Genomic DNA, 12,030 nt, shown 5'->3' with positions numbered 1-12,030 from the left:
CTCTCCCTGATTGCTATCTTCTTTCTCTGCTTCTTACTACATAGGGTCGGCCATAACGATCATATGACTCTTCTAGCTCAGAGAGCCTATCATATTCGTCATCATCTTCTGGGTTATATAGAGGTTCCCCTCCTGAAATAATCCTGCAAGTCTCCACTTGCACATCTTCTTCATTTTCATTTTTCTCAGTTAATTCCCTGAGTAATGTTCAACTTCTTCAGAAAAATAATCTCAGAGGGTAATCAAAACTCTTTCCTTCTGCTCATATTCTTCAAGAGTCTCTATACACTCCTCAATAATGGATTTCTTGCGCTTTGATTGTTCGCTCTTTTGCTTTCTTTTCTTGTTCTTCTTCTTTGACGGTTTTGTCTGGTGACCTTTATGAGGTTGCTGAGAGCGTTTCCAAATAATCCCTGGCAGTTCAGCTAACTTCTTCAACATCTTCATTGATCTTTTGGATATAAATACTTCCCATAACTCTTCTGTAACAGCACAAAGTTTGTCATCTTCTGTCGATGTAAATATGACTTTATTACCAACCACTGTGACTTCCCCTTGGGATGACCCTTCTGGGTTTAGGGCAGTCACGTAGCGTATATGTTCAGCTGGTTGCTAGGACAAAACATTCTTTGAGAGTTTGATTTTACCCTCTTGGTATTGTCACTCGACCCAGTCCTTGAAAACATAACAATCTTTTATTGTATGTCCCAACACCCTATGATATGGACAATAATTGGGATGATCTGTCTTGCTTTGCTCTTCAGGTCTTTTGCATTCAAGGAGCTGCAGACCCTCTCTCACAGCATCTTTGAAGATTTTATGTACTTTATCTCTTTTGAAAGAATACTTCTTATTCATCCTATCCTTCAAGGAAGGAAGAGGTTTTGACTCATTGTCAGTAGCACCTAAACTAGGTACCTTAGCTTGTTCCGGTTTATGGAACTCTGCTACGCCTTTCCCCTTCTCAATATTGAAGGTAGTAGCAGTGTACTTAACGCCTTCTATTTTCTTGGATTTGTCTTTATCACTCCTTGAAGTGGTTTGGAAATTGGACAACACTTTCGGGTTGGTCCTTTCCAATTTTTTAGCTTGTGAGATTAAGCCTTGGAATGTAGTGATGCTAGATGTACTCAAGAAAGGTGACATCCAACTATCAATGTTCCCCAGCAATAAACCCACTGCCTGCTGCTGATCGAGTGGTTGTTCACATTTGATGCTCAAGTTCCTCCATCTCATAATGTAATCGACCACTTTTTCATCTTTGTTTTGGCGAGTGGCTACGAGGTCAGCAATTGTGATTTTATCACTTATGCCCCCAAACCGTACTCGAAATGCATCTTTTAACTGCTGCCATGTTTGAATCGACTCGGGTTGCAGATTTGCATACCATTCAAATGCTACTCCTGCAAGACTTGCAGAGAACTATCTGAGGAAGAGTGATGGCTTCGCACTTGTATCTCCGTAAGGCGTGACAAAATGAGCCAAGTGTTGATCAGGATTGCCAATCCCTAGTAAATTGTTTGAATTTAGGAATATTATATCCCTTGGGGTAGGGCACCAGGTCGTGGTAGCTGGGATAGGGCTTGTCTCCATCTGCCCTTTTCCCAATTCCTTTGGCTTGATTTAGTTCAGCAACTACCATTCGCTGTATCTCTTCCCGAGTCATTACAGCTGATTGTTCCTGAACAGGAGCATAAGAGGTTCCCAAATGTTCTGCTGGCCTAAAGGTTTCCTTTGGATGTGGTGTTGTACTTCTTGACCTCTGCACACTCTCCATAGGAAACCGTGGGGTTACCCCTTGCTCAACTGGCCTCAGGGCTTCTCTCGGCCGTCAGGTTGGACTCCTCGATCTTCCTGGTTGTTCAAGTTGATTTTCCATGAGGGTTTTAATTTGTTTCTGCATTTGTAACATTGACCCTATCAACATTGCCATGTTGTCATTGAGTCTTTGATATTCAGTATCACGGTGTCCCTTTTGAGGAATAAAGACAGGTTCATCCTCTTCATCTTCATTTAGTTGCTGTACTTCTTTGTGTTTCCATGGTACATGGAGCGGTGGAATGCTAGTCCCTATCCCTTTCTCCTCATGTGGTGGCACATGACTGGAACCTTCTTCTCCATTCAGGGAGTCTGCTGCTCTTCTACGGGATCTTGTAACAGGTCCCGGTTGTTCTTGTTCAGGTGCAGGATCTCCTCTTACTTCAGTAACCATCCGACAAGTGTGTACTTCCACATCTGCATCAGACATTTCTTCATCTTTCATTTCCCTCCATTGAAATTTAGACCTGTTAACCTTGGGTTGATTTCTTGTAGGAGCTAAACGGTCAAACACTGTCTTCTGCACTGTTGAAATCAATTGCTTCTTCCTTTAATAGAATTCTTTTGGTCTTATCTTCTCTGACTGCAGTCTCCTTGATGCTGTGTAAGTCTTGTAAAAGTTCTAACCAAATGAATTCCTGTGATAGGACTTTGGAGGTCTACCAACCTTGTTTTCACTCAGTTGGGGGCGCAGGTCTGTAGTGGTTGCGTTCTTCTTCACCAGGTTAAGAGGTTCAAATGAGTTATTGAAGGTACTCATTTGATCATTCTTATGTTCTTGGAAAGACACAAAATCCAACTTTTGTCTTGGAATTTTGACTTTCCTTTGTGTGAGCCTTGAAAACACACTTTTCTTCTTTGGTGTGTCTTCATCAGATGATTGGAAAATTCTGCTTTCTCGTCCTTCTGCTGTAATGGTTAAGGCGGGTTCATCATCATCATCATCATCATCATCATCATCATCATTCATTACCCTTTTGGGGTGAGATAGCCTCTCAAATGCAGATACTCTTGGTGTTCCCCTGACAGGAGCATCCTTGCCAGTTGTAGGAACAATCACATTGGGGCGAAGACCTTTGGATGGAAGCCGCGGGACTGTCAGGTTCTCCTTCAAAGGTGCGGGTCTCCTTACAAATTGCACTGACTCCGATATAGTGCCAAAGGTCAGCTCAGCTCCTGCAGCTCCAGTGTTGAAGGTGCAGTTAGGCAATTGAACCTCAGTTCCTTCGCAAAGGAAAATTGTGAGTTTCGGGCTTCCAGAGGTGGTTGAGTTTATGAGTGTCATTTGTTCTTCGTTTCCTGCAAAATAAAAAGAAACATTATTAGATATCTTTCATAGGATGTACGAACAATGCCTTTACTTGTACTTTTGCCTCAAAGATGGGAGGAGGAATGTGGTCCTACCGTGCGTGCCAGAATTTGTGGAATCGAAAATACGCGTCTGGCATCATGTTTGTAAAAAAAAGACACTAGACGATATATCGAAGTAAAAAAAGACGCGTCGTATTTGTTTTTATGGGTTCTTTCATTCCTAATAGAGGCAAGCCTCTACTATTAATTACCCCATATTACAATCTTAGGAACCTTCGATTAAGGGCAAAAGTACAAGTAAAAGCAAGAAAATTTGCAAATTCTAAATCCTGTTATTTTATTATATAAACAAATTTATTACATCACTTATATGTATATATATATATATATATATATTTATATCATCGCAGCTGTCTGTGCCTTGTCACTGCATTGCCTGCCGTTGCCTGTGCCTTGTTGTCATTTTGAGATGTATATCTCATTATCGCCTTAAAATTTTCCACTGCCTGTGCTTTTATCACCGCACTATATATCATTTTGAAACATCTTTCTCATAGATTATATCTCGTCTCTATCTTCCATATATTTTTTAAAAAAACTGTCGTTTCCTTGATCATTCTTGTTATTCTTTTTTTTATTTGCTGCATACCCCCTTAGTTTTCTTCATAATTTGTATCATTGTAGTCAGCATCACCAACCTCTTTGCCGTTGTTAAACCTTATGCTAGTCGATACGATGAGGCTCTTTTTTTTTTTAATGCAAGTGAGTATATATGCATTTTATTATTCTTGATTGTGCATACCTCTTCATCTGTTATTCCATTAACTTTGAGGGTGCCTAAGACTTGTCTCAGAGATTGGACATCTCGGTAACGGCTTCCGTATTTGGAATGCTTTATTGAATGATTCAAATATTTTTATCTCAGGATCCCTTGGATAATACAAGAGGGTGGTCTTGGGTTCCTTCCAACACCTTAGCATCATGTATAGGTTTCTAATAAATAAATATGTATGCACTTAAACATCCATGCCTTTCATTCAACGTGCATGGTGAGACTCCAAGTTTATCATTATCACCTCATGTGCAAAGGTAGGCTGATTATTTCGTTTTTTTTTTTATTATTATTATCATTTTTTTTGGTGTCATGAGACAATAGCATGCTTCTTTTTTTTTGTTTGTTTTTGTTTTTTTTTGGTTTTGTTGTTTTTTTTGGTTTTTTTGTTTTTTTTTTTGTGTCATTTACTCTTACCAAAACATGAGCATGCCCTTTTTTTTAAGCATGCATGAGCCACGTAAAAGTTTTTAACCCCATGCTCATCATTTAAATGGTGGATCCCACTTGAGTATATGCATGTATATGCATGCATATCATGAGTCCATAGGATGGATGGTTCTTTTTTTATTTTAGATCATGGGCTTCTAAATGTGTGAGCCTGCATGCATGCATGCAATTTTTTTTTTTTTATGATGGGCCCATGCCTTTTACTGCATGTCATGAGCTTGCATGTAGACTATAGTATGTTTTCTCATTTTTATTCACTTTCATGTGGTGGGCTTTTATTATTATTATTTTTATTTAATTTTTTTTTTCTTATGCGCGTCAGAATGCATACGTACATTTTTTCTTTATTTCGATAAGTATCTCTTGTGTAGTGGGAACCACCTGCTTTTCAAATTATTATTATAATTTTTATTTTTTTCTATTTTTTATCTTTATGAAGCCGTGCAACAACACATTCTCAATTCTCCTGCATGTTTTTTTCATTTTTTTAATTATTTTTTTATTTTATTATTTTTATTTCATGCACATTTTCTTATTCATTTTTTTGTTTATTTTTCTTTTACTTTCATCTCATGCACATGCATGCTTTCTTTTTTTTCCTACACATGATTTCTTGTGAATTTTCATGCGTGCGCCTCATCATTTATCATTTCATTTCCTTTCATTTTTTTATTATTTTTATTTTTATTTATTTATTTACTTATCAAAAATACACATAGATATCAAATGTGAATCTTTTCCCGAACAATATTTGCAATATTTGTGTGCAAATAAACAACATGAATGGCTACAATTCATACTGAATAATTTTCAGATAAATCAAACCATACTAATTCCTTTTTTTTTAAACCATTTCTCATCAATCAACAGTCTAATCCTTTTGGCATCTTCCCATTTTCCAATATCTGAGTACATGTTAGAAAGCAACACATAATAACTTGGGTTATCAGGATCCAACTTCATAAGCTGCGCTGCAGCAATTTCTGTGACTTTAGTATCAGTATCACCCTTTGCAGTAACTCTACACCAACTAAGAAGAGTGCCCCATACATTCCAAAACCAAACATCATGAAATCATTTGTTTGAGAGCATACATATATGCTTATAATGTTCCGAACAATCATCTCATCAGGTTCAGTTTGAGAAGCTCTTATTTTATAGAACAACATTACAGTCTTTCGAACCTTATCAAGTTCTATGCAACCGATGATAATGCTTTTCCATAATATATTTTTTTTAAAAAAAAATCATCGATGTTTCCAGCCTACTGCATTTCACATACATATCTACAAGAGCATTTTGAAGGCTTATTTCCGAATAAAAAAAAAAAACCTCTTTGAATGCTAAAGCCATGCACATGTTGCCCCAACAAATAGAAACTGTGTTAGCACAAGCAAGCAAAACACTCAACAAAGTAACACCATTAGGACAAACACCAAAGTCTTGCATTTCAGCAAACGTATGAATGGCCTCAAAGAACAGCCCATTTTTGCAGTAAACTGAAACCATAGCCCTCCACAACATCAAATCTTTCACATGCACCTGACAAAACAAGTGTTTAGCACCCCTCAAATCATACACAGTTGAATAAAACCCAATCAACGCAGTTGCCACACAAATTTCGGATTTAAAACCGGATTTAATCACAACACAATGAACTCCAAGCTTTATAGTTTTTCGAACCAGCACCAGTTATCACTCTGATAAGACATGAGATTTCAGAGGTTTTCAGCCTTAAACCTTCACAAACCATTGATTTAAACAATCCAAAGTTTCCTTCTCTTTGTCTTCTTGCCCCAACATCACTATAATGAGGAATAAGATTTCGTTAAGGCATTCTATCAAGCACTAGATGGGCATGAGATTTGAGTACAATGTTTTCTCCATCCATGGCCGACACTTGAGAAACCAAAGCACGAGCTGGTCGGGAGAAATTGGACTGCATAGTGCTGAGAGGGCGGTGGCGCTTGAAGACGGCATGAACGTGGCAGAGGAAATCGGGAGGAGAGAGAGAGAGAGAGAGAGAGAGAGAGAGAGAGAGTAACACAAACTAGTGCGAAGTTCTTGGTGATCTTAGCATCAAGGTCCGAGAGACCAGAAACATGTAGATCAACCTCCTGTGGGACACCATCACTATTCCCTCCTTTAAACACAGCTTTGTCACTGATCTTGTCGCAGTTCATGGGCCTCTGTCCATCTCGTTCTTCTCAAACGGCGCTGAAGATGAAGAAGAAACAACAGCATGAGCAACAGGCGGCAGCAGCGGTGGTGGTTATCATTGTCCAAGTCCTTCTGGAGCCTTTTGCGGATTGGCATCATCTTCCAGTTTCCATTCTTCTCGAAGCAGCAACAACAACGGCATGGTTGGCGGCATTATCTCAGTCACTCAACCATGCCGGTGACGGGCACAGCAGTAGGCAATCAAAGCCGTGATAGCAATATCCAAAGAGACGGGGGCAACGGCAGCGGTGACAATGATGACAACGACAATGATGAGCGGCGGCGACAGGCGACAGGCAACAGGGGCAGCATGATAACGGCAAGCTTCAGACATGATTGGCAGTGGCGGTATGCTTGGCGGCATTATCTCAGCCACTCAAGCATGCCGCGACGGTGAACAAGCAGCAGCGGCGATGAGCGGCGACAGCGGCAGTGGCGACGCGGCAGGCAATGCAACGATGACAAGCAACAAAGTTTTTTTTTTTTTTATATATATGTATGTATGAACACCGGGAGAAGGAGAGAGACCGATATACACCTTCTCCTTCGTCTTCTTTCCTTCTCAATTCTTCTCACTTTTTTTTCTCTGATCTCCCCCTTTTTCTTCAGCTTCCTCCGCTTTTAAAAAATTTTCTCCGTCCTTATCATTATCCCCCGATCCTCCCCTGAAATCCCAGCAGATAAAACCCGTGCAGCGGATCAAAATCGAATTAGGATAAGATTTTTTTCATTTTTTTTTAAATTTAAATTTATATGTATATATTTTGATTAATTAATTAATTTTTTTAATAATTAATTAAATTTTATTATTATTATTTATTTTTTTATTTTTCTTATATTTTTTTTATATTTTTATATATTTTTATTATTTTTAATATTTTTTAATTTATTATTTTTTTTCTTATTTTGTTTTATTTTATTATTATTTTTTTAATTAATTTCAAATTTGAAATTTGAAATTTAAATTTTTTTTTCTTTTTTAACATTTTTTTTAAATTTATATGTATATATTTTAATTAATTAATTAATTAATTAATTTTTTTCAATTAATTAATTAAATTTTATTATTGTTATTATTTATTTTATTTTATTTTATTTTATTATTTTATTATTATTATTTTTATTTATTATATTTTTTTTCTTATTTTGTTTTATTTTATTATATTTTTTAATTAATTTCAAATTCGAAATTTGAAATTTAAATTTTTTTTCTATTTATCATTTTTTTTTCATTTTCATTTTTTTTGTTCGTCCCCTTTTTTTCACGTGGAATCTCACTTAATCAGAAGAAGAGGATAAGATTTTAATTTAAAAATTTAAAATTTTAATTTTAATTTTTTTAATTTTTATTATTATTTTATTATTATTTATTATTATTATTTTATTATTATTTTTTATTACTATTATTATTTTTTTAATTATTATTATCATTGTTTTTTTATTATTATTTTTTTTTTGAGATCCAATTTGCTTGAGGATATGTGTTTGGATGTCTCGGTATTTGTACTTTCTCAAATCGCCTCGAGATCCGTTCTCATGCCACATAAAATTTTGAATTGCCTCGAGATGTGTGTTTGGGCTATCCTAAGATTTGGGATTGCCTCGAGATAGGTGTTCTCTGGGGTAATCCTGTAATTTGCCTTTATGCCTCGAGATAAGTTCTCAAGGGCAATTTTGTAATTTGCATTTTGTATTTAACTTGGAATTTGCATTCTAGTCCAAAACAATCAAATAATCAATTAAGATTAAGATTAGGACATTTAAATTTTGATTCTAAATATATCTATGATTAGGATATATTAGAATTTAAATTAAATTGGAATTTGGTTTCCATTAGGACATTGAATTTTATTAGGACATGCGTTATATTATTTATATATAAACAAAGTGATTTATAAGCCGAGTAATTAAACTATCATTCCATATTGCCGTTTTGGAAAACGTTAATATAAAGTGGAAAGAAGAATAATATAATCGCATAATTAAGTAAAAATAAGATTTCAAACATTTAATATACTTTAGAATACTAAGTAATATAACATAAAGTAACAATAATTGGCAATTGAATTAAATAATGAGTGACTTTTTTATTGTGAAACAAATACAACTATAGCCACATGAATGGTCTTAACTTAAACTATATCATTCATCATTGAGAAAAACAACTTAAAATGATTAGAATGATTAGATATAGTTAGGGAATTGTGTAACTAATTCATAATGCAATATAAAGGCTACCTTGAACTACCTAAAAGCTAAGCCATATTGGATTATAGCAATAAGGTGTAGAATCACAAAGCAAAAACTAGCAATAACAAATGTAATTTAAATGGCACAAATTTAAACCTTGAGTTCAAACTAAAAACAAAAATTTTAAAATGGCATAGAAACAAAGTTTAAAGAACTCATATTAGACAATTAAAAAAATTATGTTTTACACAAATATAATTTTGGAATATGTAATGCAAAAAACTAACATCAAAGATAGTCTTACATTTAATTATCAAAAAAATAATTCCAAAATGGCAACTTGAAAGCATTAGAATTACGAAGTAAAACCAAGTAGTACCATAACTAATCCAAGACGTAAATGGTAACACTAGAGAAAACACTAGAATACTTTAAAGTGACAGATGAAATAAAACAACCTATCATTATAATTATATTAGAATAAAAATAATCTGGCCTACCAAATAATCAAACAATATAACATATATACAAAAATAATCAACAAAGTTTTTCCTTTTGATTTAAATGCAAAGTAATTCAAAATACAACAAGTGAATAATAACAAAATAGTCAAACCAATGGTAGGAAAAAGTCATGTTTTAAACAGACGAATTAATGTAATATTTGATGTAAAAATTAAATACATCGGCAATCTAAATAGTTTAACAAAAATCATGATTGGAAGCCTTGACATTTTTATGAGGAAAGCAAGAGATTACCAGAGTCATACACCTAAAAATCATTAGAGTTCATATTACCAACATTACTCTAACTTAATATGATTTTCAATTTTAACAAAACCTAAAAATCTAAATCGTCCTTGATAAAATCTTCATCCCATGACTTAAGATCCTTTGTCATAGCCTCATTCTCAATGGTATCGTTTAATCTTCATCCCATGACTAATTAATTTTTTTAAATATGACATACACAATATCAACTTTTACAATTAGTATCAAACTTTATGCAAATACTTAACAAAACCATGGATTTTTTTTTAGGGTGAGAAGTTCCTCTTCCAAAATAAAGCTCATTTTGAGTGTTCTTTCATGCTTACTCTTTTATCTTCTTCTTCTTCTTCTTCTTCTTCTTCTTTCATTGTCATTGTTGGTGTCACTCGGTTGTTAGGATCTGAAAGGACAATTTTAATCTTATTCCTTGGCTTGCTGATAAGTGCTTGTGTGATAAGAATACGAAGTGTTCTTTCTTTATGATGAGCATTACTTTTATCGGGTTTTAACGCTAATATATGTGTATTTATGTTACTTTCATACATATAGGGTTGTGAAGCCGAATCTTATAGAAAGAAGCCAGTGTAAATCATGAGTGCACCATTTGGAGAAAATCTTGAGAAGGTTAAAACGCAAAGACATAAGTCGGGTTCAAGATGCTAGAATGTGTGCCAACCTCCTTGTATTCAAGCTAGCACAATGATTTGGAGGGGCACAGAGGCGGTCAAATTCTAAGTATTCCGGCTTGTGCATGTGTAACAAGATCTCCACCAACGCGACCGTTCATTGAAGAAGCAAAGCGATCTATGATGTAAACGTGTACCTGTTTACGTTACCTCGATGAAAGTATGGTTTTGGGAGTGGTTCTGACCGGCACTGTAGCAAAATACTGTAATAGGTACTGTTCACGGCCGGCTGAAGAAGGAGTTATCCAGAGAAGCCACACGCCCGTGCGTTAATTCCACACGGGCCGTGTGAAATATTAACATGGGCGTGTGGATTCCCGATTCTAGCCCTATTTAAGGTCGATTTAAGCCCCGATTTTAGGATTCTTTTCTCCATCTTTTCCCAAACTTGAGAAAGGGCTGCGGCTAGGGTTTTGAGATGTATTGGCTAGGGATTGGGAGAGGTTCTACGGCTCCGACATCGCGCTCCGTTTGGAAAAAAGTTAGTGGGAGAGATTTCGTCGGCACCGATCCGGCGAGGTGTATCCTAGGACTCTTCACAAGACCATCGTCACGACCATCGAGGGGGTTTTCTATGGATTCTTTGTTTTTACATTCTATTTCATTGATTGTAATTAGCTCCATGGAGAGGTAAACCCCCTAGTGGGTACTTGGATTGTGAACCCTAGGATGTAATTGTTTCTTTGAACCTTTTTATTATGCTTCCATTAATTGATGTTTTTATTGAGTTCCAATCTTGAATGCATTGATTGTATGAATACTCCCTTAGAGTGACACTAGGGTTGAGAGTTCTTGTTGGTAACCCTTGTGAGTGAGTGACACACCACGAGAGTTAGACAAAGCAGATTGGAGAGGGTTGAGAGGGTGAGTAGAGAGGTAGCGGAGCGTCCCCTTTCCCCTCCAGTGTGATTTATTCTACCTCCAATTCCTCGAGTTCTTTGCGGTCATAGTAAAGTGAATGGGCTAAGGGATGACCTTCCGCTGGGGCTTAGTTGCGAGTGCAATGGAGTGAAGCGTTGAAATGATTTTAGCATCTAGGGCTTAATTGTCACTAGGGACTTTCCGCCCGGACCAAAGGGTTAAGTCTAAATATAGGAAGAGGATTTATCACTTGGAATCCCTAGAACTCATTGCAATTCTATACGAGTGCAAGGTTGAGAGATTGTTCAATTTCTCCTCCGGGACATGTATATGGTTAGGCATGATTGACCTTAGATTTTGGACCATGTATTAAAAGATCTCCATGACTCATTAATACATTAGTTAAGAAGCATATTAGAGGGTTTTTGCACTTGAAACGATTGTCCAAGGTCGACCAATATCCGAGTACCACATTTATATAGATTGCCTTATCTATCCTTTACTTGCTCTCTCTCTCTCTCTCTTGTCTCTCTTACTTTTATTTGCATTATATCTTATCACACAAATCACTATTTGTACTTCGCTAGTTAAGAAACAATTTAAGTATTTTTTACTCCCTACTCCCTGTGGATAGGATACCCACTCACCTGGGATTTTATTACTTCGACAAACCCGTGCACTTACAGGACACACGCAAGGGCGTTGTCACTTGCATATCACTCCATTGGAATGCTTGGAGAGAATCATACTGGCTCATAAGATTTTTTGAAGACAAATATTCTTATTGCAGCAATGGTATCGAAATCCTAATGGTCACTCAAGTAGGATTTTTTCTGAAAAGCCTTAACATGTTTTTTTTTAAAGTTTTTATGGTTTAATTTCTTTACATAAT

The sequence above is a fragment of the Dioscorea cayenensis genome, chromosome 20 (assembly GCF_009730915.1).
Source record: "Dioscorea cayenensis subsp. rotundata cultivar TDr96_F1 chromosome 20, TDr96_F1_v2_PseudoChromosome.rev07_lg8_w22 25.fasta, whole genome shotgun sequence".
Taxonomy (NCBI): domain Eukaryota; kingdom Viridiplantae; phylum Streptophyta; class Magnoliopsida; order Dioscoreales; family Dioscoreaceae; genus Dioscorea; species Dioscorea cayenensis.
Note: the sequence above shows the minus strand (reverse complement) of the source record.